The sequence below is a fragment of the Sebastes fasciatus genome, chromosome 1, assembly GCF_043250625.1.
Source record: "Sebastes fasciatus isolate fSebFas1 chromosome 1, fSebFas1.pri, whole genome shotgun sequence".
In the NCBI taxonomy this organism is placed as follows: domain Eukaryota; kingdom Metazoa; phylum Chordata; class Actinopteri; order Perciformes; family Sebastidae; genus Sebastes; species Sebastes fasciatus.
In genome coordinates this window covers 21349877-21376291 of record NC_133795.1, presented here as the reverse complement: position 1 = coordinate 21376291, position 26415 = coordinate 21349877, and the positions used below count along the sequence as shown (strand labels likewise).

At 40.9% G+C, this 26415-nt stretch overlaps 2 long non-coding RNA genes across 2 annotated transcripts; one reads left to right on the top strand and one right to left on the bottom strand.

The window, feature by feature from the left end:
• Window positions 1-3193: 3193 nt before the first annotated feature.
• On the top strand, window positions 3194-4079 carry LOC141777331 (uncharacterized). The gene is made up of 4 exons (XR_012595888.1): window positions 3194-3296; window positions 3420-3494; window positions 3602-3731; window positions 3833-4079. It is a non-coding gene; the product is annotated as an uncharacterized LOC141777331 (long non-coding RNA).
• Window positions 4080-12775: 8696 nt separating this feature from the next.
• On the bottom strand, window positions 12776-13661 carry LOC141777327 (uncharacterized). The gene is made up of 4 exons (XR_012595887.1): window positions 13559-13661; window positions 13361-13435; window positions 13124-13253; window positions 12776-13022 (listed from the first exon to the last, which is right to left on the bottom strand). It is a non-coding gene; the product is annotated as an uncharacterized LOC141777327 (long non-coding RNA).
• Between the last annotated feature and the right edge of the window lie 12754 nt (window positions 13662-26415).

Sequence of the window (26415 nt, the reverse complement as noted above, 5' to 3'; positions counted from 1 at the left end):
TGACTCAATTCACAACAACTGCAGTTGATGATTTCTTGTGAAATCAAAAGATGTTTGGCCTGCAGCCTGTGTCTGCGTGGTACTGGACTTTAGCAACTCGATCTCATGGGAAGTTGTATAAATAGCAAGACATTACAAGGACATTCCGTGTGTCATGAGAACGCATTTTAGACTTTTCGCGCTTTGTTTGTACGCCACGCAACAAAACTACAGTAATGGCTGCAGTTAGTTTTAGGGAAAATGTCATAGTTGGACCTAAAATAAGAACAGAAACTTAGTAACATATGTAACAACTAGGGCTGTCAAAGTGTATGCGATAGAAACGCATCAACTCAAATTTGTTTTAACGCCACTAATTTCTTCAACGCATTAGCGCAACTTCCAATTTTTAGGTTGTAGCAGGCTCAGTTTAAAAGCTAGAGTAAAGATACTTATATATGAAACTAGAAAAACCTGAGGAATCCATTGGTATCAACCATGTCACACTACCTTGTCGCGAAGGAGGCTAAATACTGCGATCAGTGGTCAACAGTACTGGGTGCAATGTGATGCTCCAATAATCTCGCACAATGCCATGAGATGAAACTCTGAAACATAAATCACATGTTGTGGAAATGAATAATGTGGAAAATTACACTCCTCTGCTCAAAAGCGTGGGTTTGATTTCAGCCATGAGGGGACACAATGATGCAAAAAAAAAAGGTATTGGGCAGGAAAAGGTCTTAACAAGTAAAAACAAAAAAAGGTATGACTCAATTTAAGATTGGAGTCACAGGAGAGACAGAGACATGCTATGAAATCCCTGCTCCAAACATTAAAACATGACCAAATGAGTCCCATTCATTTAGGATTAGTCATGGTAAAAAGAAGTTTGATTGGGTTTTGCCACAAGAAGCCAAATTACTCATTCCTGTTTCACATGGTCATTCATGCCAAAGAACGATCACTACAGAGTCAGATGCAAAGAAAACACAGGAATTATCCGTAAACACCCACGAAGAATTCATTACGAAATGGAAAATGTTGAAACGTCATCATTGTCTTCATCACAGTACATGCAATTATGTCCCAGATTAATTCCAATTCCGTATCTGGATCGAATGGCATGTCAATCAGGACCCAGCCCATCCCTCGTAATTAGGGATGGGTACCGAACGGTGCTAAATTATTAAAGATCGTAGTATTGATAAGCTCCAATGTTATCAGCTATTTTATTGGTGCTTTTTAATGTTTTGGAGTAATTCATTATCACAGCATCTCCTCTGCTCTCTGTGTCGGCGCTGAGCTCCTCCAACTGGACACACACAGCGAAGTCAGTGAACAGCAGATCAGAGAGGCGAAGAGAGAAAAGTGAACCAGATGAAGTGAAGATAACTACGCTTGTTACTATGAGTGCAATAAAACCTTTGCGAGTAAAAAGCCAATATTTTATCAATACACCTGTTCAACAAACATAAAAATGTAAAGGGATATTTTAATCTGGGCTGCAGTGGTTAGCACTATCGCCTCACAGCAAGAGGGTTGCAGGTTCAAACCTAGCTTGGGGCCCTTTTGTGTGGAGATTGCATGTTCTCCCCGTGTTAGCGTGGGTTTTCTTCAGGTTCTCCGGTTTCCTCCTACAGTCCAAAGACATGCAGGTTAGGTTAATTGTTGACTCTAAATTGCCCGTAGGTGTGAATGTGAGTGTGAATTGTTGTCTGTCTCTATGTGTCAGCCCTGTGATAGTCTGTCCAGGGTGTACCCCACCTTTGCCCAGTGTCAGCTGGGATCGGCTTCAGCCCCCCCCGCTAACCAAGTAGTTTTGTTGCGTAAGTACACCTAAAAACCAATTGAACCTATGATGGAAGTTTGGTTTGTAAAGACACTATGCATGTAACAAGCGTAAACTCACCCCCCTCCCTGACACATCCAACCAACAACTCAGCACAAACAGAGAGGCATTTCTGTGGCAAACTATGGAGCACAAACTCATTTCATCTCACTCTTATAAAACCAAAAAATGCTGGTGCGAGCCTCTGTTTTGAATTGTTCCGCTTGTGTTTTCATTGGAAACAAATGCCTGTATTTTGTTTGGGTAACAGTCAAGGGGTCATATTCGGTAGGAATCAACAACAGAGAATGTTTCGTAACCAAGGACAGGCGATCCAACATGGAGAACGAGGAGTGATCAGCATTTTAAGACGTGTTTCTGCTCAGCTCGGGACCTCTAAAGATGAGTGACTGTGGATAATCGACATGTCTGTAACTCTGCAGCAACATCAGTAGTATAGAGGGGGTGCGTTTGCGCGTGCATGTGAAATGCGCGTGCACGTGAGCATGCGCGTGCGTGTGCGCGCGTGCGCATGCGCGTGCGTGTGTGTGTGTGGGGATACAGGTGAACCCTTGGTGACCCTGGTGTCCTTTTTGTAACCCTAGGGCTGATGTTAATTATTGGTAGTTGTCCAAAGGTGTCTGCTGTAAGGTGTTATCAGTTGCTCCACAACAAAAAAAGAAAGACCCCATCCTGTGGATCCTGATGCAGATAAAAAATACAGTTGTATCCCAATATGTGTCTTTTATTACAGTATCATTAAAAGTTCAAACAAACCCCTGGTCCCTGTGACCAGGGGTTTTTGCTTTTTGGTGTTTCCACAGAAGACCCATACTGTTGATCCTGATTCAGATAAAAAAAAAGTAGGTTGTATCCAAGATGTTATCAGTTGCTCAGTAAACAAAAGAAGACCCCCTCCTGTTGATACTGGTTCAGTGAACAAAACACAGTTGTATCCCTATATGTGAACTCCGTTGTATCCAAGAGGTGTCTTTTTTTATTACAGTACTCATAAAAGATCAAGCAAACCCCGGTGTGCAGTGGTCAAAATGTTTATGGCTTTTGATGATGTGGTGGTTGGTACTGTTTGTAGGCTATATCAGCATGGATCCTGTCAACCATATGTTTGTTTTGTGAGATGTCCTTAACTCCACCTTATAGGAGGTGTATATATAGTCACCATTCAGCTGCGGTCGTGTTTACCATACTTCACCAACTTTTGAAGAGGACACTTTCTCCTAACTCATCTCGTGCATTCTCACATATCGGGGCATTTTCTACCAATGGCGTCTTTTCCCTGTAAGTATAACCATTTTTATTTATGTTTTTATCTAACACAGTTATTTTTTCTTCCAATAATACCAGTTTGTTTTTATAGTAAAATAAAAATGTTGTTCTTAACAGTTTTATTTATCAGGTTACATGGCCAGTGGTAGCAACCGCCACGACAGAGGTATTGAAAACTTTCAACCTGGTGATAATGAAGGTATTTAATTCATTATACTTGTTTTGTATTTTGTTCATTATATAGAACTATTTTTTATTTTGTTTTAGACTAAGTGTATGTTGTTTTTATTTTATTTTTGTTCTGTTTTTTTTTTACATCTAGTGCCTTCAATCAGCTACTGGGGAACACCTTTTCAGCGGAGAGGGATCTTACAACCCCTAAACCAACTTTCAAAAGGTATGTACATGATATAATGTAGATGTTAAAATAATACATGGATAATTAATACATATGATTATTATAGCTAAATACTAAAGTGTGTGTGTGGGTGTGTTTGAATCTAGAAGAAGAAGAAGATTCGGACTTTGAGGAACCAAAGAGCAGGCTTAAAAGACCGAATAGACTTCAATCGGGCCCAGTAAAAAAGAGGCAAAAGGAAGAGAAGGAGCGCCATAGGGTTCTAGTGCATACAAGGTATGTATAAGATTACGGTATTCTATCTGTATCTACGATTATTTTTTTTTATATATGTACTAAGTCTTTTTTTTTTTTTTTCACCTAATGTCTTGCATCAGACCGGTGATTGATGAGGACACCATTGAGTCAACATTGGATTCAGTTGTGTTGGCTTCGGTTACCGAGACGCTTCGACGTGAAGAGGCAGAGGACGTGTGTGCTGTCGTGGATCAATTGAAGTCGTTATTAGCAGCGCAGAGACAGCCGACCGCAAAGCTTGTGACAGATATTTCTCAAGAAGAAGATGACATTCAGCATGGTGAGTGGGAACCATACAGTGAATGGGGGGAGAATTTGAGTGTACCATGTGGTTATCTTAAGCAGGATTGGTTTGATTCACTTGTTGATTTTGAGGAGAAAACCTCTGACACACGCCCTGCGACACAGACGTGTGTGGGGGAGGATAATGAACAGCCTGGTTCTTCAGAACAATTAGAATTACTCGTCTGGAGCGACCTCGAGGATCTGTTGCCATCTTCACAACGACAGGCAATTCATCCTGATCAATTACGTACCCAAAGTGTGGTTGACTGTTGTGCCACTGAGGATTTGTCATTAGGGGGTGGGGTTGATATTGGCAACCGATTTGATAAATTCGAATGCATGGTGAACAGTAAATTAGCAGAAATACAGAAGGATCACAAAGAACAATATGAGTCTTTGAATAGTAAAATAGTTGAATTAGAAAAACAAAACAACAACTTATTAAATACTGTTCTGGCCGGGTGTAAATCCGATCTATTATATAGAGGTATTCTGACTTCTGACATCTGTGCCCTGCATGCAGCCAGTGGAGAACTGGTTAGAATCCAGAATAATATGGTTACGGGTCTATCACATATATCAAACATCCTAAAAAGCAGGCCTTCATCATAGTGGTCAAATATTAGCTGATAACATGTCACCTCCTAGAAAAATTTTCAAATATAGTGATGACGCTGGGCGTAACGTTGCTAATGATGATAATGATGTTAATGAAGTTGATAGTGATGAAATCTCTCATGTCCAACATACTGTCGAAGAATATATTACCCATAGTGACCAAAATGCAATGGGCCAGGGGCTACCACAATTACCCGGTGTAAAATACAATACTGAAACTATCAGAAAGTGGGCTGAATTCACCAATGCTAGGCTTGATTCTATTTTAGGTGATTTGTCTACTATTATTCCCACTGTAAATATTCCGCTTTCTGATGCTGCTGCTGCTGCTGCTGCTGCTGCTGCTGTTGCTGTTGCTTCTACTTCTGCTTCTGCTGCAGAGACATTTGACATTGTGTCTGTCTGCCATGATTATAACAATGCTTTGATCACTGTTAATGATAGTGTTGATAATCATGATGACGATGGTCGTAACGCAACTAATGATGATACTGTCAATGAAGTAGACAGTGATGATGAAATCTCTCATATCACTCACACTGTCGAACAATATAACACAGTTAGTGACCAATATGCTATGAGACATGGTTTATCACAATTATCCGGTGTAAAATACAATACCAAAACTATCAGAAAGTGGGGTGAATTTACCAATGCGAGGCTTGATTCTATTTTAAGTGATTTGTCTACTGTTGTTCCTACTGTAAATGCTCTGGTTTCCGGGGCTGCTGCTGCTGCTGCTGCTGCTGCTGCTGCTGGTGCTGCTACAGAGACATTTGACACTGTGTCTGCCTGCAATGACGATAATAATGCTTTGATCAGGGCTAGTGTTGATAATCATGATGTGAGCAGCGCTACTGCTCTGAATAACGAACACCAGGGCTTTGTGGGTGACCATGTAGAAGCTTCTCCGCGTGTAGACAGTCTTAGCAGATGCTTACAGGATGGGGCGGGTAGACTTGTAGAAAACACCCCTGTCCCTGTTAGAGATATACAAGTTAGAAACATACCCGCATTTAATGCCTCTGAATTGCGTCAGCGTGTTGATTTTAGGGATATTAATCTTGATGATCCCGAGCAGGTACCTAATCGAGTTAGAGAGAGACTGTCTGGGGTGCTAGAGAGAGCCTTAGAGGATTCCCCACCCACCAGTGTTTTAAATGTCATCTTGAGGGGCCCATCACTGGCTAGCGATGTACAAGCCGTCTTAAACGCAGATAATGAATACAATGTGGATTTGTTCATGGAGGAAATATCACAGGTCTTACAAAGCAATGATGATTCTATGACGGATGATGAATTGGAGTTTATTGTTACAGTTGCTAGGGATAGTTGTGGTGGTGGATCACATCGTCTGAGATTGGGTCAAGTTTCCTATGAGGAAATTTTGGCCAAAAAAGGTCGACATCTGTACAATCCTGACAACATGGGGGCCAACAATCTATGTTTTTCTATCTGTCTTGCACATTTTGTTAACAATGCTATGGCTGGAGATGAAAAATTGGAATATGCAAAACAGTTGTACACTGCAGTCGGTTTTGATCACATGCACAAAGTATCGTTCTCCGATGTCACCAAATTTGAGAAACACCTAGACATGAAAATAATAGTCTTCCATCATGGCTCTGCGCGTAAACGCTTGCAGTGTTTCCAAACATGCGACGCACCACACAAGCGTACAGTCTGGTTATACTTACACAATGACCACTACTATCTGATTGAAAACCAGACAGGGTTTTTCGGGGCTTCATATGTGTGTGAGTATTGCTATGATACGTATGAAACGCCTCTGTACCACAACTGTAAGCATAGATGCAATGTCTGTTTTACACAGGAGTGTCATACGTACCAAGGTCGCACGTTAAAGTGCCCTGACTGTAAACGCATATGTAAATCACAATTCTGTTTCACGCAACACAAAGTACCTGAAGTAAAACACAAAGTTATACCATGTACAGCATTAAAATACTGTGAGGCATGTGGAAAAACATACAGTCCTGGTAAAAAAAAAATACACAAATGCGCACCCCTTGTCTGTTCACATTGTGGTGAACAAAAATTGGAAAGCAGTGTGCCCCACGAGTGCTTTATCCAACCAATCGAGAAGGGTGCTCCACAGAGAAAGTACATCTTGTTTGATTTTGAGACACGTTTTCACGATGGCAAACACGAGGCAAATTTTGTGTGTGCAATGGATATTGATGGAAACAAGTTTTGTTTCAACACATTAAAATGCGTGGATGCCTTTGTGAAACGGTACAGACAGCCAAAATACCAGGGGTATACGTTCATTGCGCATAACGCATCTGGCTTTGACAACTACATTCTGCTTGAGTACTTTGTCAAACAAAGGATTACTCCTATGGTAATGATGAGAGGTAGCAGGGTCATTCTGATGTACGACCATACATACCGACAGAGGTGGATTGATTCGTTCAGTTTCTTACCCATGAGACTGGCCAAAACACCTGCTGCTTTAGGGTTTGAGGATTTGGAGAAAGGCTATTTTCCCCACAAATTTAACACTAGAGAAAATGAGCAATACAAAGGCTCATACCCCGACCCATCTCAATATGGGTACGAAACCATGTGTGAAAATGAGAAAACCTCGTTCATGCAATGGTATGACACAGTCCGAAATGAAACTTTTGATTTTCAAGAGGAGATTCGTCGCTACTGTGTTAATGATGTGGAGGTGTTGCGCCGGGCATGCACAATTTATCGTGAAACATTTCTTGAATGTACACAGCTTGACCCGTTTTCATTTACCACTCTACCCTCCAGTTGTATGGGTGTATTCAAAACACTGTTCCTGCCTAGAGACACTGTAGCCCTCACATATGAAGGTGCATACACCAAACAGAATAAGACATATTCAGATGTGTCTATGCAGTGGCTTGAATATGTGGCCCATACAGAAAACATTGAGATGCAACATGCACTCAATCGTGGTGAACAGCAATTTGGCCCATACTTTGTGGATGGGTACAATCCTGCTACAAACACCTGCTATGAGTTTGCAGGATGTTTTTTTCACGGATGTGTCAAATGCCATGTACCGGCAGATTTAAATCCGGTCACTCAAGTCTCCTATGGTGAGCTATACTGGGCTTTCAATGAAAAAATAAACAAGTTGGAAACAATACATGGCCTTCGCTCTGTAGTGATGTGGGAGTGTGAATGGGGGTTGTTGTCAAAATCAAACTCTGTAGTACAAACATTTCTGACCACATACAAAAAACCGGAACGACTCGATCCCAGGCAGGCTCTCTTTGGTGGGCGTACAAATGCCATGAAACTGTACCACAAGGGGGGAAATGATGAAAAGATCAGGTACTACGACTTCACAAGTCTGTATCCCACAGTTCAGGCAAAGAAACTGTACCCGGTTGGACATCCCCAGGTTATCCATAGGGACTTTGATTCCATCGATAATTATTTTGGGTTTGTAAAGTGTACGGTGCTCCCGCCAAGAGGTTTGTACCACCCCGTCTTGCCCTACAGGTGTCAAAACAAGCTCATGTTCCCGCTGTGCAGCACGTGTGCTGAAAGTTTGAACCAAACATCTGATTGTGTGCATAGTGACAGTGACAGACAGCTGTCAGGTGTGTGGGTCTCGTTTGAGCTTCAGAAAGCGGTAGAAAAGGGTTACCAGATTGTCAGCATTGATGAAGTGTGGCATTTTCCCAACAAGACAGACACATTGTTTAAGGGGTATGTGAAAACGTTTTTGAAATGTAAACAAGAGGCTTCTGGTTACCCAGGGCATGTCAAAACACCTGATGAACAAAAGAAGTCTCTTGTTTACATTTCAAAAACGTTTTCACATACCCCTTAAACAATGTGTCTGTCTTGTTGGGAAAATGCCACACTTCATCAATGCTGACAATCTGGTAACCCTTTTCTACCGCTTTCTGAAGCTCAAACGAGACCCACACACCTGACAGCTGTCTGTCACTGTCACTATGCACACAATCAGATGTTTGGTTCAAACTTTCAGCACACGTGCTGCACAGCGGGAACATGAGCTTGTTTTGACACCTGTAGGGCAAGACGGGGTGGTACAAACCTCTTGGCGGGAGCACCGTACACTTTACAAACCCAAAATAATTATCGATGGAATCAAAGTCCCTATGGATAACCTGGGGATGTCCAACCGGGTACAGTTTCTTTGCCTGAACTGTGGGATACAGACTTGTGAAGTCGTAGTACCTGATCTTTTCATCATTTCCCCCCTTGTGGTACAGTTTCATGGCATTTGTACGCCCACCAAAGAGAGCCTGCCTGGGATCGAGTCGTTCCGGTTTTTTGTATGTGGTCAGAAATGTTTGTACTACAGAGTTTGATTTTGACAACAACCCCCATTCACACTCCCACATCACTACAGAGCGAAGGCCATGTATTGTTTCCAACTTGTTTATTTTTTCATTGAAAGCCCAGTATAGCTCACCATAGGAGACTTGAGTGACCGGATTTAAATCTGCCGGTACATGGCATTTGACACATCCGTGAAAAAAACATCCTGCAAACTCATAGCAGGTGTTTGTAGCAGGATTGTACCCATCCACAAAGTATGGGCCAAATTGCTGTTCACCACGATTGAGTGCATGTTGCATCTCAATGTTTTCTGTATGGGCCACATATTCAAGCCACTGCATAGACACATCTGAATATGTCTTATTCTGTTTGGTGTATGCACCTTCATATGTGAGGGCTACAGTGTCTCTAGGCAGGAACAGTGTTTTGAATACACCCATACAACTGGAGGGTAGAGTGGTAAATGAAAACGGGTCAAGCTGTGTACATTCAAGAAATGTTTCACGATAAATTGTGCATGCCCGGCGCAACACCTCCACATCATTAACACAGTAGCGACGAATCTCCTCTTGAAAATCAAAAGTTTCATTTCGGACTGTGTCATACCATTGCATGAACGAGGTTTTCTCATTTTCACACATGGTTTCGTACCCATATTGAGATGGGTCGGGGTATGAGCCTTTGTATTGCTCATTTTCTCTAGTGTTAAATTTGTGGGGAAAATAGCCTTTCTCCAAATCCTCAAACCCTAAAGCAGCAGGTGTTTTGGCCAGTCTCATGGGTAAGAAACTGAACGAATCAATCCACCTCTGTCGGTATGTATGGTCGTACATCAGAATGACCCTGCTACCTCTCATCATTACCATAGGAGTAATCCTTTGTTTGACAAAGTACTCAAGCAGAATGTAGTTGTCAAAGCCAGATGCGTTATGCGCAATGAACGTATACCCCTGGTATTTTGGCTGTCTGTACCGTTTCACAAAGGCATCCACGCATTTTAATGTGTTGAAACAAAACTTGTTTCCATCAATATCCATTGCACACACAAAATTTGCCTCGTGTTTGCCATCGTGAAAACGTGTCTCAAAATCAAACAAGATGTACTTTCTCTGTGGAGCACCCTTCTCGATTGGTTGGATAAAGCACTCGTGGGGCACACTGCTTTCCAATTTTTGTTCACCACAATGTGAACAGACAAGGGGTGCGCATTTGTGTATTTTTTTTTTACCAGGACTGTATGTTTTTCCACATGCCTCACAGTATTTTAATGCTGTACATGGTATAACTTTGTGTTTTACTTCAGGTACTTTGTGTTGCGTGAAACAGAATTGTGATTTACATATGCGTTTACAGTCAGGGCACTTTAACGTGCGACCTTGGTACGTATGACACTCCTGTGTAAAACAGACATTGCATCTATGCTTACAGTTGTGGTACAGAGGCGTTTCATACGTATCATAGCAATACTCACACACATATGAAGCCCCGAAAAACCCTGTCTGGTTTTCAATCAGATAGTAGTGGTCATTGTGTAAGTATAACCAGACTGTACGCTTGTGTGGTGCGTCGCATGTTTGGAAACACTGCAAGCGTTTACGCGCAGAGCCATGATGGAAGACTATTATTTTCATGTCTAGGTGTTTCTCAAATTTGGTGACATCGGAGAACGATACTTTGTGCATGTGATCAAAACCGACTGCAGTGTACAACTGTTTTGCATATTCCAATTTTTCATCTCCAGCCATAGCATTGTTAACAAAATGTGCAAGACAGATAGAAAAACATAGATTGTTGGCCCCCATGTTGTCAGGATTGTACAGATGTCGACCTTTTTTGGCCAAAATTTCCTCATAGGAAACTTGACCCAATCTCAGACGATGTGATCCACCACCACAACTATCCCTAGCAACTGTAACAATAAACTCCAATTCATCATCCGTCATAGAATCATCATTGCTTTGTAAGACCTGTGATATTTCCTCCATGAACAAATCCACATTGTATTCATTATCTGCGTTTAAGACGGCTTGTACATCGCTAGCCAGTGATGGGCCCCTCAAGATGACATTTAAAACACTGGTGGGTGGGGAATCCTCTAAGGCTCTCTCTAGCACCCCAGACAGTCTCTCTCTAACTCGATTAGGTACCTGCTCGGGATCATCAAGATTAATATCCCTAAAATCAACACGCTGACGCAATTCAGAGGCATTAAATGCGGGTATGTTTCTAACTTGTATATCTCTAACAGGGACAGGGGTGTTTTCTACAAGTCTACCCGCCCCATCCTGTAAGCATCTGCTAAGACTGTCTACACGCGGAGAAGCTTCTACATGGTCACCCACAAAGCCCTGGTGTTCGTTATTCAGAGCAGTAGCGCTGCTCACATCATGATTATCAACACTAGCCCTGATCAAAGCATTATTATCGTCATTGCAGGCAGACACAGTGTCAAATGTCTCTGTAGCAGCACCAGCAGCAGCAGCAGCAGCAGCAGCAGCAGCAGCCCCGGAAACCAGAGCATTTACAGTAGGAACAACAGTAGACAAATCACTTAAAATAGAATCAAGCCTCGCATTGGTAAATTCACCCCACTTTCTGATAGTTTTGGTATTGTATTTTACACCGGATAATTGTGATAAACCATGTCTCATAGCATATTGGTCACTAACTGTGTTATATTGTTCGACAGTGTGAGTGATATGAGAGATTTCATCATCACTGTCTACTTCATTGACAGTATCATCATTAGTTGCGTTACGACCATCGTCATCATGATTATCAACACTATCATTAACAGTGATCAAAGCATTGTTATAATCATGGCAGACAGACACAATGTCAAATGTCTCTGCAGCAGAAGCAGAAGTAGAAGCAACAGCAACACAGCAGCAGCAGCAGCAGCAGCAGCAGCATCAGAAAGCGGAATATTTACAGTGGGAATAATAGTAGACAAATCACCTAAAATAGAATCAAGCCTAGCATTGGTGAATTCAGCCCACTTTCTGATAGTTTCAGTATTGTATTTTACACCGGGTAATTGTGGTAGCCCCTGGCCCATTGCATTTTGGTCACTATGGGTAATATATTCTTCGACAGTATGTTGGACATGAGAGATTTCATCACTATCAACTTCATTAACATCATTATCATCATTAGCAACGTTACGCCCAGCGTCATCACTATATTTGAAAATTTTTCTAGGAGGTGACATGTTATCAGCTAATATTTGACCACTATGATGAAGGCCTGCTTTTTAGGATGTTTGATATATGTGATAGACCCGTAACCATATTATTCTGGATTCTAACCAGTTCTCCACTGGCTGCATGCAGGGCACAGATGTCAGAAGTCAGAATACCTCTATATAATAGATCGGATTTACACCCGGCCAGAACAGTATTTAATAAGTTGTTGTTTTGTTTTTCTAATTCAACTATTTTACTATTCAAAGACTCATATTGTTCTTTGTGATCCTTCTGTATTTCTGCTAATTTACTGTTCACCATGCATTCGAATTTATCAAATCGGTTGCCAATATCAACCCCACCCCCTAATGACAAATCCTCAGTGGCACAACAGTCAACCACACTTTGGGTACGTAATTGATCAGGATGAATTGCCTGTCGTTGTGAAGATGGCAACAGATCCTCGAGGTCGCTCCAGACGAGTAATTCTAATTGTTCTGAAGAACCAGGCTGTTCATTATCCTCCCCCACACACGTCTGTGTCGCAGGGCGTGTGTCAGAGGTTTTCTCCTCAAAATCAACAAGTGAATCAAACCAATCCTGCTTAAGATAACCACATGGTACACTCAAATTCTCCCCCCATTCACTGTATGGTTCCCACTCACCATGCTGAATGTCATCTTCTTCTTGAGAAATATCTGTCACAAGCTTTGCGGTCGGCTGTCTCTGCGCTGCTAATAACGACTTCAATTGATCCACGACAGCACACACGTCCTCTGCCTCTTCACGTCGAAGCGTCTCGGTAACCGAAGCCAACACAACTGAATCCAATGTTGACTCAATGGTGTCCTCATCAATCACCGGTCTGATGCAAGACATTAGGTGAAAAAAAAAAAAAAAGACTTAGTACATATATAAAAAAAAATAATCGTAGATACAGATAGAATACCGTAATCTTATACATACCTTGTATGCACTAGAACCCTATGGCGCTCCTTCTCTTCCTTTTGCCTCTTTTTTACTGGGCCCGATTGAAGTCTATTCGGTCTTTTAAGCCTGCTCTTTGGTTCCTCAAAGTCCGAATCTTCTTCTTCTTCTAGATTCAAACACACCCACACACACACTTTAGTATTTAGCTATAATAATCATATGTATTAATTATCCATGTATTATTTTAACATCTACATTATATCATGTACATACCTTTTGAAAGTTGGTTTAGGGGTTGTAAGATCCCTCTCCGCTGAAAAGGTGTTCCCCAGTAGCTGATTGAAGGCACTAGATGTAAAAAAAAAACAGAACAAAAATAAAATAAAAACAACATACACTTAGTCTAAAACAAAATAAAAAATAGTTCTATATAATGAACAAAATACAAAACAAGTATAATGAATTAAATACCTTCATTATCACCAGGTTGAAAGTTTTCAATACCTCTGTCGTGGCGGTTGCTACCACTGGCCATGTAACCTGATAAATAAAACTGTTAAGAACAACATTTTTATTTTACTATAAAAACAAACTGGTATTATTGGAAGAAAAAATAACTGTGTTAGATAAAAACATAAATAAAAATGGTTATACTTACAGGGAAAAGACGCCATTGGTAGAAAATGCCCCGATATGTGAGAATGCACGAGATGAGTTAGGAGAAAGTGTCCTCTTCAAAAGTTGGTGAAGTATGGTAAACACGACCGCAGCTGAATGGTGACTATATATACACCTCCTATAAGGTGGAGTTAAGGACATCTCACAAAACAAACATATGGTTGACAGGATCCATGCTGATATAGCCTACAAACAGTACCAACCACCACATCATCAAAAGCCATAAACATTTTGACCACTGCACACCGGGGTTTGCTTGATCTTTTATGAGTACTGTAATAAAAAAAGACACCTCTTGGATACAACGGAGTTCACATATAGGGATACAACTGTGTTTTGTTCACTGAACCAGTATCAACAGGAGGGGGTCTTCTTTTGTTTACTGAGCAACTGATAACATCTTGGATACAACCTACTTTTTTTTTATCTGAATCAGGATCAACAGTATGGGTCTTCTGTGGAAACACCAAAAAGCAAAAACCCCTGGTCACAGGGACCAGGGGTTTGTTTGAACTTTTAATGATACTGTAATAAAAGACACATATTGGGATACAACTGTATTTTTTATCTGCATCAGGATCCACAGGATGGGGTCTTTCTTTTTTTGTTGTGGAGCAACTGATAACACCTTACAGCAGACACCTTTGGACAACTACCAATAATTAACATCAGCCCTAGGGTTACAAAAAGGACACCAGGGTCACCAAGGGTTCACCTGTATCCCCACACACACACACGCACGCGCGTGCGCACGCGCGCACACGCACGCGCATGCTCACGTGCACGCGCATTTCACATGCACGCGCAAACGCACCCCCTCTATACTACTAACATCTGCTGTGCTTTTAATTTTTAACTACACTCAAGCAAATTCAATATATCTGTTGATGTGAAATATCTCTATTCAGTCATAAAGTCTGACTGTGGCCATGTACTGAATTAAATTAAAATTGAAAACCATTTGGTGCCGAAAAAGGGGGAATTTTAATGACTTAAGTGATGCCAGACTGACACCTGTAGTGCCACCAGCAGGTGAACATTTTTTCTTACTTTGTGAAATATCTCAACATTTATTTGATGGATTTGCACAAGATTTTGTACAGACATTCATGGTTCCCAGAAGATGCATTATACTGACGTTAGTGATCCCCTGACTTTTTCTCTTGTACCACCAGGTTGACACTTTTGGTTCAAATGAAACGTTTCAACAAATGTTGGATGGATTGCCATGAAATTTGGTTAAGACATTAAAGTTCCCCTCACGATGAATTTTAATATCTTAAATGATCCTCTGACTTTTCATCAGGCGCCATCATCAGGTCAAATTCAGATTTTATCCAATACTTTGGATAATGACCAAATACCTGCAGAACTAATGACATTCCCTTTATCCTCAGCTGTATTGTGTGCTAATTAACAAATGTTAACATGCTAACATACTTAACTAAGATGGTGATCGTTCTACCTTGGAACAAACTGAGCAGTTTGAGAAGTTTCAATTGACATTTTCCACCCTGAAAATGGTTTAGTATTTAAATTAGGGCTGTCAAACTTAACACAATGGTTACGTGTTAACGAAGCAACTTTGTTTTAACGCCACTAATTTGTTTAATGCAATAATACTACTTGCGATTTTTAGGTTGTAGCGGGCTCAGTTTTAAAACTAGAGTGAAGATACTTGCATCATATGAAACTACTAACTTGTCGCGAATGAGGCTAAATAATACTCAAAACGTACGCTAAATTTTGGCGAGGAAAAACTGGTATGGCCATTTTCAAAGGGGTCCCTTGACCTGAAAATGGATTCTATGGGAACCCACAAGTCTCCCATTAATAGACATGCCCACTTTATGATAATCACATGCAGTTTGGGGCAAGTCATAGTCAAGTCAGCACACTGACACACTGACAGCTGTTGTTGCCTGTTGGGCTGCAGTTTGCCATGTTATGGGTATATTTTTATGCTACCTGTGAGGGTCTCAGGACAATATTTGTCATTGATTTGTGTTGTTAATTGATTTAAAAAAATAAATATATACATACATTTGCATAAAGCAATCATATTTGCCCACTCCCATGTTGATAAGAGTATTAAATACTTGATGAACAAAGGCAAGTCACCGTGGGTTACCTCCAGAATTCTATTTAGCCTTCTGGCCCCAAGTAGGACCTCTCTTACTGGATACAATTCTTTCTGCACTTTCTAAGGGTTCATTTTGTAAAAATAATAACATAGCCATTATGTTTTTACTTTAAAAAAAAAGGCAAGGATCCACAGGATTGCTCAAATTATCGACCACTATTATTACTGGATACTGATATCAAGCTATATGCCAAAGCATTAGCCTCTCGATTGGAACCGCCTATGAATTATCTCATTCCTGAGGATCAGACAGGCTTTATCAAAAACCTCCTGGTCTCAGACTATGTACGCCGTCTTCTTCATATCATTGAGTTTTATAATAACACTGATTCTTCACAGCTGTCCTTTCTCTCGATGCGGAGAAGGCCTTTGATCGCCTTGAGTGGCATTTTCTATAGTCAGTACTAAGCCGCATGGGCTTTGGTAATCATTTTATTATTATGATTCAAGTTCTTTACTCAAATCCCACTGCTATGGTATTGACGGGGAACATCTGTTCTAAACAGTTCCATGTATCTCGTAGCTCCCGCCAGGACTGCCCTCTTTCTCCATTGTTATTTGCAATCTCTCTGGAACCTGTGGCCCAGGCTGTCCGACAATCAGTTAGCCATGAACCTATCAATATGCATAACACCAAGCACTTTATTTCTCTATATGCAGATGATATATTGGTTTTTATTCAGCATGTCTCTCAGTCTCTTACCCATCTGCTAAATATATTCAACAGCTTTAGCCAGATCTCGGGATATAAAGTTAACTGGGCTAAATCTGCTTCACTGCCACTCAATGCTTCAGCAAGACAGTTGACCTCCATATCCAATATTCCGGTGGTCCAGAACATCAAATACTTAGGACTGTCAATCTTCCCTTCAATTGCAAACAGCAATTGAGCAGTAAAGGGGTGCACACTCTGCGATGCGCACTTATGGTGTGCTTTGGAACATGTCTCTTCCCATACATGCATTTCACACAACTCTGACCAGCCCTAGTGGACTGGTCTCAAAAATACACTCTATCTTACATAAGGCCTCCTGTAAGCCACTAACCATTGACAGACTGTGGAGGACGGACCTCTCTCCAAATAACTCCAACCTAAATTGGAAACTAACCTGGCAGAACATCCAACTATCTTCCAGGGACCACAAATTGATCACAACAAAAAAAAGAGTTTTAAATACTTGACAAGTCTCCATTTAAGGTACATTTGGAACAGATAAAAATGTGTGATTAATTTGCGATTAATCGCGATTAACTATGGACAATCATGTGACTAATTGCGATTGACAGCCCTAATATACTGTATACAGTATATATATATATATATATATATTATAACTTGCACTATTTTATGTCTTTGATTCTCATTTTGCTTTTACTTGTGTGATTTTTACTTTTTTATATATATACATTTTTAGTGAGCATTGTTGAAGGGTACCTGAGACCCACGATTTTCATTGCCAACGACTGCTTGCTGTAATTGTGTATATGATGGATAAATAAACCTGGAACTTGAATCAAAGCTGACCAGATGTTGTGCTCCACGATGGAGCAAAAAACAAACCTTTTCCCCATTTTTATATCTTTTCTAGTCTTATCTTCTCCCTTTGCTTTCTTTCTCTCTCACTTTCTCATCATGACGTTCTCCTCTGCCGTATCTCTCCATCTCACCTTTCTATCTGTCATACTCTCATCCTCCTACACCCCTAACCCTCTGTCTCCCCCCTCCCAGCCCCCAGGTGAAAGAGCTCCTTTCTTTGGGCATCTCTCGTGCAGCTGCTGCCTCCAGTAAACACCTCAGGGTGCTAGGGGCTCTTGAGGCTCCAGCACCTCCAAACAAAGACAGCGGTTATGTGTTGGCCCAGGTTTTATATAACCTGGCAGCAGGTTAGAGAGTCTGCCCCATAATCAAAACATCACAGGTTCAACCCTTGCAGAAATGAGTGTGTTTACGCGAGAATGTCGACATGCTCGCTGACTGTACCACTGTATACCACAACTTCTGTTAAAGGTGCTATATGTAGTATTTTAATTACTCATTACCACCTTCATTTTGACACGTTATTTTTATTATCCAAAACAAACAAGGCCACAAGTGTCTGAAAAACAGGTAATCTACATCAAGCACTGAAAGACAATCCATTGGGTTACTTTACTGTGCAAAAGTTGTTTGTATTGACAGCTCTTTGTAGTCGTTTTGCATCTCTTTGTCGTAATTTGATGTCTCGTTGTAGTAGTTTTGCATCTCTTTGTAGTAATTTGCATCTCTTGGTAGTAATTTGGCATCTCTTTGTGGTTGTTTTGTGTCTCTTTCTAGTTGTGCAACTCTGTGGTAATTGGTGTATCTTTGTAATTGTTTTGCATTTCTTTGTAGTCATTTTGCATCTTTGTTGTAATTTGGCATCTCTTTGTAGTTGTTTTGCATCTTTTTGTCATGATTTGGCATCTCTTTGTAGTTGTTTTGCATCTCTTTGTAATAGTTTGGCGCTTCTTTGTAGTCATTTTGCATTTCTTCGTCGTAATTTGGTGTGTCTTTGTAGTTTTTCGCGTCTCTCTTCAAAATTATTGTTTTATTTTGTTGAAACATTAGAGTCAACGTTTTTTTACCAAGGGAATTCTGGATATTTCTTTTTATCACTCCATAAATCAGCCAAACAGCCATGATTGCCATGTTTTTAGGAATATAATGTTGTATAAATCAGGTTATGAATGATATATGAACAAACCCCTCTGTAAAAACCTTCAGAATATAGATAGGAATGAAAATGGAAAATTTGGTGGATGTAAATTCTGCTGAAGTGGATATCCCTAGTTGATTACTTACATTAAGACAATTATTTTTATTACAAGATTTCTGAAAATGTGTTTAAAAATGCAAATGAGGCGTTATCTCATGCAAACTATCAGTGAATTTAGGAGAATCCTACAGATGCAAATAGACAAAGTGTCGAAAAATAAACACCTAAATGTGTTTTTTAGACGTTTTCTTTACACTAGTCTGAAAGAAGACATGTTGTAGAAGCAAACTAGCCCAAAATCTCAAAATTGACCAGTGCATGAAAAACATTGTCTTTGCCAGGGCTGTCTCCCTTTAAATCTCTTTGTGGTCATTTTGTCTCTCACTGTAGTCATTTTGCAACTCTTTCAGTGATATTCTGCAGGTGGAGCAAAACTCTCAGTTCTGGCTATGGGTTGAAAAACTGCAACTGATCATCAGTGTTTAGTTGACACTGGAAATAAAGAAGTATTATAGCCACTCATCAAAGAAAGCCTCAGCTATGATATTTTCTTAAAGCAGAGCTGTCCTGCTTAATCAAATGTTACTGTAGCCTCGGTAGTAATATGAAGGAAAAAAACAAGTATTGGTTTTGACAGGTACTAAAAGAAATAAACCCAATCAGGATATTCCTCTTTGTTTTACCAGCCGCTACAGCGATGCTGGTGTTGTTTTCACCTTGAAAGACTGCGTGAGTCATCATGGCAAAATGTGGTCCTGGAGAGACCTACTGTAGCAGGAACTACCACAGAGGTGGTTTTGAGTACTATGCCAGGTGTTTATATTTATGTCTGTGGACAGATTTTGTCACCGCACTAGCACGTTACAACCGTGCAATATGAAGTCACGAATCTTTTCCATGTTTTGGGGATCAATGCGACTTCCATCCATCCATTATCTGTAACCGTTTATCCTATTAAGGGTCACAGGGGGGCTGGAGCCGATCCCAACTGACATTGGGTGAAGGCGGGGTACACCCTGGACAGGTCGCCAGGCTATCACAGGGCTGACTCATAGAGACAGGCAACCATTCACGCTCACATTCACACCTACGGGCAATTTAACTTTTAACCTAGCCTGCATGTCTTTGGACTGTGGGAGGAAATCGGAGAACCCGGAGAAAACCCACGCTAACACAGGGAGAACATGCAGTGAGGCGGCAGTGCTAACCACTGCACCACCGTGGTTACAATCAGTAATTGAAGTGGAAAAAAGTAAGTGCCAATACTCTCTTATTCACATGTTGGCGTGTGTATCTGCCATTATCAGCAATCTCTTGTGACTTATTCCTGTTTATTCATTATTTCCTTAAGCATTTTATACTGTGTCAGTCATAATCAGTTGTGATTATTGCTATGCATCTTCTATAGTAGGCCTATAATACAAAAATATTCCAACTGGAACATTATAGGGTTAAGGTGGCGTGTTTAGTGTGAATAGTTAAAGTGCTTTCCTGTGTTATGTGTAGCCTATAGTAGGGTATCATTCAGGTCCCAGTCAGGATGCTCCTATATGTTATGCAGCAGGATAAAGAGACACTACAGTGAATAAAAGGTACTAGGAGATATTGTGTTTGGGGTTCCTCCCCCAAGAAAAATTTAAGGCTTTAGTCTATGCAATTTTACATAATTTTCATTATTTCCTTTTTAGGCTATTATAAACTCCAAAAAAGCTTATAGACAAAACTTGCTATAAATTATTATTTTATTATTTATACATATCACAGACTTCATCTGAACATTTAATTCTTCTGGAAATGTTTGCCCTAAAAGAAAAGATTCAGAAAACGTTTAAATAATGTTTCGGTAATTATATTTGTTCACAAATTAGAAAAAAAGTTATTAACGAACCGTTCACTGATTATTTTAGAAAAAGGACGTGAACATTGTATCGATAAATTACAGCACCTTCGTTTTCATGTTCATACTTATGAGGCGCGGTGCAAATACTCTGGTGCTGTGCCTTTATGAATCGCCATTATGAATCTCCCAGAGAACCTGATATTGAGAGAAGTGCCGGTTAGGGAATGATCCTGGTCATGGTTAAAAGAAAACAACATTAACTGTCGGTTGGACACAAGAAACGAACTGTGTCTCTGGTGTTACAGTGTGACGTTTTGTTGACCCATCCATTCACCCCTGCTACTGCACTCCACTAATACCTCTTTCAGTGGTCATATTATGTATATATATATTTCTGTATGCTCTTCTGTGAGTTACTGAGTCACTCTGGTGGTCTTGGCTCCTCTGTTGCCATCGTGAGGGTAGCTGGCATTGACTGATGACCAGGAAGTAGACGTGACTATGCTCGCAAGCAGGTGCAAGGCATCATGGAAGTCCCCTGGGGATTGGCACGGCAAACCCAAACCTGAACATCTGTCTGCAAGAATGGTATTCGTGCATGTGTGCGTCTGTGTGTGCGTGCGTGTGCATGCGTTTGGCAGGGTGGCTCGTGATGATGGTATGTGTTTGGCAAGGTGGCCTAGCAACAATCAGGTAAAATGCCCCATTATGAGCATTCCTTCGTTCTTAGTTCTTAAGAGTTGTTTATCCAGTCACAGACATTAGCACATTGTGGTCCAGCGACCAGCGTGGATAAATTTAGCATAAGACTCAACAACCATTTTAGACCCATTGTTATTGGAAAGTCTGTACAGTGACTCCAAATTGATACATCCACTGTGGGAAACAAATTGCTGGCATTACAGCAAAGCACACTGTGGCGTACAGTTAATGCAGCGAGTCATCCTAAAACCTTCAGTTCAGTGGATAAAATTGCCTTTACGTGCGTAATTGCTTTCAGGGTCATGTGGGCTGGAACCTAGCAGAGCACGGATTAGACAGAAGATGAACCATGCTCGGCAGGTTACTGGTTCATCAAAGGATAACACAGCTAGAAAAGCTGTGCTGCAGAGTCTCCAACCCTCCTGAAACTCACATAAACAAACCCAAATTGGTGCAACTGTGCTAACCATTGAGGTTCTGTGAGCTGTGCCTTGCTGTGGGTAAACAAGATCCTGGACTGTGCCGTTCCTCAACCCATGGCCAGCTGGCAACACCAACAAAACTATGTTGCCCTACGGTATCACGATCCTAGAATTCAGTTGGAGACATGAGGTTGGGGAATTGCAGAAAGCTGGAGGTCATCAACTATTATACTTGATGTCACTTTGAGAACATTTGTGGTTCTTTAAACGAGGCAACCATAACCACATAGACAGGTCAGTGGCTGTATTTTGTACCTAAACCAAAACCATAGGCACGGTTTCAACTATAAGGTTGGGAGTTAAACATTTTTTTTTTTTTGAGGGAATGTAATGTGTACAACGCAGAGAGGTCTAATGTATTGGGATGCATGTAGCCTACATATTATACCCCCAAAACAGAATGTGACGCGAGCGTCAGAGACAAAATCAGTTTGATTGTATTGCTTTCTATTGGATTGAACTAACTGGCTGCCAGCAACGAAGCTCTGGGCAGCGTGACGTTTTGAGCTGAACTTTTGTCAGACGTCCTGTTTCTATTTATTCCTGTCGCTCGCGGTGAAAGCGCCGCAACGGACGAGAAACGGCTGATTAGTTTAGATGAAATTAGGAGTTATCTGTACGATATCCCCTCATTTCACAAATACCTAAATAAGGAGGCAACTGGTTGGATGGAGATCACCAAGAGATCACCTAAAAGTTTACTCAGGCAACTGTTGGCTGTATTGTATATCATTTTCAGTAAATATCGCAGTATAAAACCTGTGTTTTCTGTTTAAGAAACACAAATGTCGGAAGAGAGCAAGTAGCCTACTACTGGCTATGTCTGTCGTCTGATCTTGACTGCACAGCTAAAAGGTACGTGGTTTGTTTACATCGTGTAACAGACAGTGCATATTTAACGGATTCAGTGTGGACAGAGAGCATCCTATGTTCTTATACTGTAAGTAAATAAAAAGACCACACATTTATTTTCTTATCTTGTTGGTTTCTTATTCTGTCGATATGAAGACACAACAAGGTCGATGTTATTCATTATTACAATAAATGATTAGTTCTGCATTATTATAAAAAATATAAGATGCATTTCTTGGGGGTTCCTCTGAGCCCCCTGAACCAACACAAACTGCACCTGTGACCAAAACATTCTTAGTCTCTTAGGTCACTTAACAAACATGTTCTCATCTCAACACGTCACATACGGCTGCTTTTTCACGCCCCTTGGCATCACTCTAGGTTTAAGCAACAAAACCACAATTAGGTTTAGGAAAGAAATACATGGTTGGGCTCAAAACTACTACGTTTGTACAGTGAAATTAACACTGAACGTTGTGAACACGGGACACAAACAAACAACTGATTGTAACGTGATGCCCGGGACATGAACAGCGGCCTCCTGGATGAAAGCCTTGTTTGTTGGTCCCATCCCGCCCGGTGTGTATCTTTTCGCTCTTAAAACTACCACGATGGGTTTACATTATAGTTAATGTAAAGCTCTGTGCATTTCATACCAGCGGTAAAGGGTGCCTGGTGCGGTGAAATAACTGTTCAAGGTGCAAAGAAAGACAGGCTTTGTTTTATCCATATTTCATTTTATTTTATTTTTTTATGAGGAAAAGAAAAAAAAAAAGAAAATAAGGAAATATATATATATATATATACATACATATATATCCAATATAAAAAATAAAAAAACAAGAAAATAAAAAAATAAAAATAAATCCTCAACTGGCCGGGCATGGACCATGATGCCTCAACACCAACTGGGCTCCTCCTTCATCTCCTCTCTCCTCCCTCCAACGATTTCCTATGGATAGAAAAGTGCATAAGCCCTGAGCTATCAAACCAGGCTCACGAATTTACGAGTTACGAGTTACGAAAGACAGGCTGTCAAAGTTAAAAGCCACTTTTTGCTCAGTCCTTCTCTCATCTTATGTCTCTCTGCGCTGACAAATAACAGTCAAACTCTCCCTCGCTATAAATCATGTTAGAAAAGCCTCTTTCTCTCTCTTTCTTTGGCACCGTCTGCCGAACATGGGGGCGACAGGCGAGGTGACTGAAGCCGGGACTTCAGAGCCTAACATTCGAGGAAAACTCTGCTGAAGGAAATTGCCTCGGAGAGACCTGATATTTTCTTATATGGCGGCGGCTGTGTTTGCCCAGCACCTTGCAGAGAGAGGAACATTGTTTTCTTAATGATGAGCAACGGGTGAAAATGTCAGTGGGATCGGGATCGCCAGGAGGCCCCTCCGCTTTTCTCTAGAAGGAGTAGTAGAAGAAGAAAGAGAAAGTGAGAAATTTGTATTTATTCGAGGCTGAGTGAGAGGGAGAAAAGAAAGGAGAAGAGAAGGAGAAGAGAGACTTTAATAGCCAGAGGAGAAAAAAAAGGAAATAGAGAGAGTGAGGATTACAAATGAGAGACCAAGAGCAGATGAAAAATGAGATGAGAGATTAATCCATCCATCCAATTCTTAATTTGGTCTAAATTGCATGTGGGAGCTGACTAAGCAGAGACGCCCAACTTTCTATTTCCCACAGTATGTCTTCCCAACTCAGCGCACAGCAGTTCTTGAAATAGTCACAAAATTGAATGTATTGATTTGTGTACATAGACACAAATTTCAAATTTTTTTCATGATGGTCAGTACAAAATCAATCAGTATGTAATCCATGTAATCGTGAACCTGGAAGTATTGAGAGTGGCAAATGCAGCGTAGGGAGGAGGTCAGGGTGGATGGGTGGGTCATTAAACACAGGACTTTCGCCCAGGAGACCGGTGTCCATGTCCTGTGTGAAACCATAAGTCAAAGTTGGTTTATTTGTCACATAACCGCCGTACTTAAATTACACTTCCGGTATTATTGTAACCCAAAACATGATCTTTTCCTAAACCTAAGTAGTTTTATTTTGAAAAGACTGGAGTGGATATTCATACATGCGTCACGTTGCTGGACATTCGTAGGAAAACGCATGGAAAATACATTGTTGAAAGTCGTGCTGTCTTTCCAATGGTGCCTGTGATGTCATAGGTATACACTTAAAGCAGCAGTGGGCAGAAATGTAAATATGATTTTAAAAAAAGTTATTTTTATAAAACGGTCACTATATCCTGACAGTAGTGCATGAGACAGGTAATCTGAAAAAAAGCATGTGCCTCTGTGTCCTCCGGTGTCCTCCGGTGTCCTCCGGTGTCCTCCGGTGCTCCTAATGGCATCTGCAAGATTTCACAGACTGGAGGAAAACAACCAATCAGAGCCGAGCTGGAGCCTTGCCGTCTATCAACTGTCAATCACTTGCAAACTCCGATCAAACAGTCAATGTTTTCAGAAACATGTTGTAGTGTACAGTTTAGCTGTAAAATAAGAAAGTTTGTGCAGCCATGTTGAGATCAGTTGAGGAAATAACAAGCACCGCCCACCAGCCGGAGCAAACTTTCTTGAATGACATTCTGCTTTCAATTCCTAAATATTTGTAAGACTCAGCAAGAGTAATGTGAGTGCCATTTAAAGTTTTAATGGCATGAAAGTCAGAGTCACTGGTGGAGGTGGAGAATACCATGTACGAGACAGGGCCTAGGCTGGAGTGGAGCCTAGGGCATATAAAATGGTATCATCAGCAAAGAAATGGACATTGAAATATTGGTAAGAATTATGTTATTTATGTATAATGTAAACAGCAATGGACCAAGTATAGACACCTGTGGCAACCCATTTCTGATGGTAAACTGGCTTGACTGAGTACCATCAGCAATGACAGTCTGAGTTCTCTCTGTAAAGTAAGAGTGTAACCATTAATTGTCATCCAGACCTATAGACTGTAGTATGTGGAGTAGGATTTTATGATCAACGGTATCAAGAGCATTTGATACTGTCATGCCCTAGCCTTTCACCTTTCTAATCTTAATCTCAGGAGTTTAGATGTCCTGCCACGGGGACAGACAGAAGGGAGGCCACAGCAGCCACCTGGCCCTGGTTTGCCCCGATTCATGAGGCCATTGGGGGAGGCCTTCTGTTGTGCCTCCTCTCCTAATGGACTCATGCGGTGGGGAAAACCAGGCACCTGTTGATGCTCTGGGCTCTGAAGGCAGTGGCCTTCTGCGGTGGCCACCTGTCAACCAGCATGTGAAGAGGAGGAGGAGGATGATGAGGAAGAGGCACTAAGCCGGGGACAACTGAGAGACAAGAGGATGGCGAGCCCTGTCCTTCGGCCTGTCCCCGCCCCCTCCAAAAGGAGCAGAAGCAGGCTGGTCCAGGTGCTGGAGGAGCAGGCCCAGAAAGAGGAGGAGCATTTTCACAGACAAACTGAGCATTTTGTAGACCTCTTTGAAGAATTTGTTTGCAAGACTGCAATTGGAATAACCGTTAATTTATTGTTTTAATAGCCTACAGTAGACCCCAAATACTTAAATTTATTACATTGTTTTATTTTTAACCATGTGGCATTTCATTTATTTTGTGCAATCCTTTGTTGTGGTCAATGCAGTTCAGTGCTGAACAACTTAAATAATCTCAATATTCGTCAAAATGTATAAATTTCACGTTTGCAGTGTACAATACAAACAACTTTGACACTTTGTTTGGAGAAGCTTGTTATACTCACAACACATATAAACAGGAGATATAATTTAATATACAGCAACAAAATTAATCAAAAAAACCTGGGTGTTGTATGTGGAATATAATAATAATAATACAAAACTATAAATAGACTTGATAAACACACAAAAAAATAGGCCAAATGCACTTGATGCA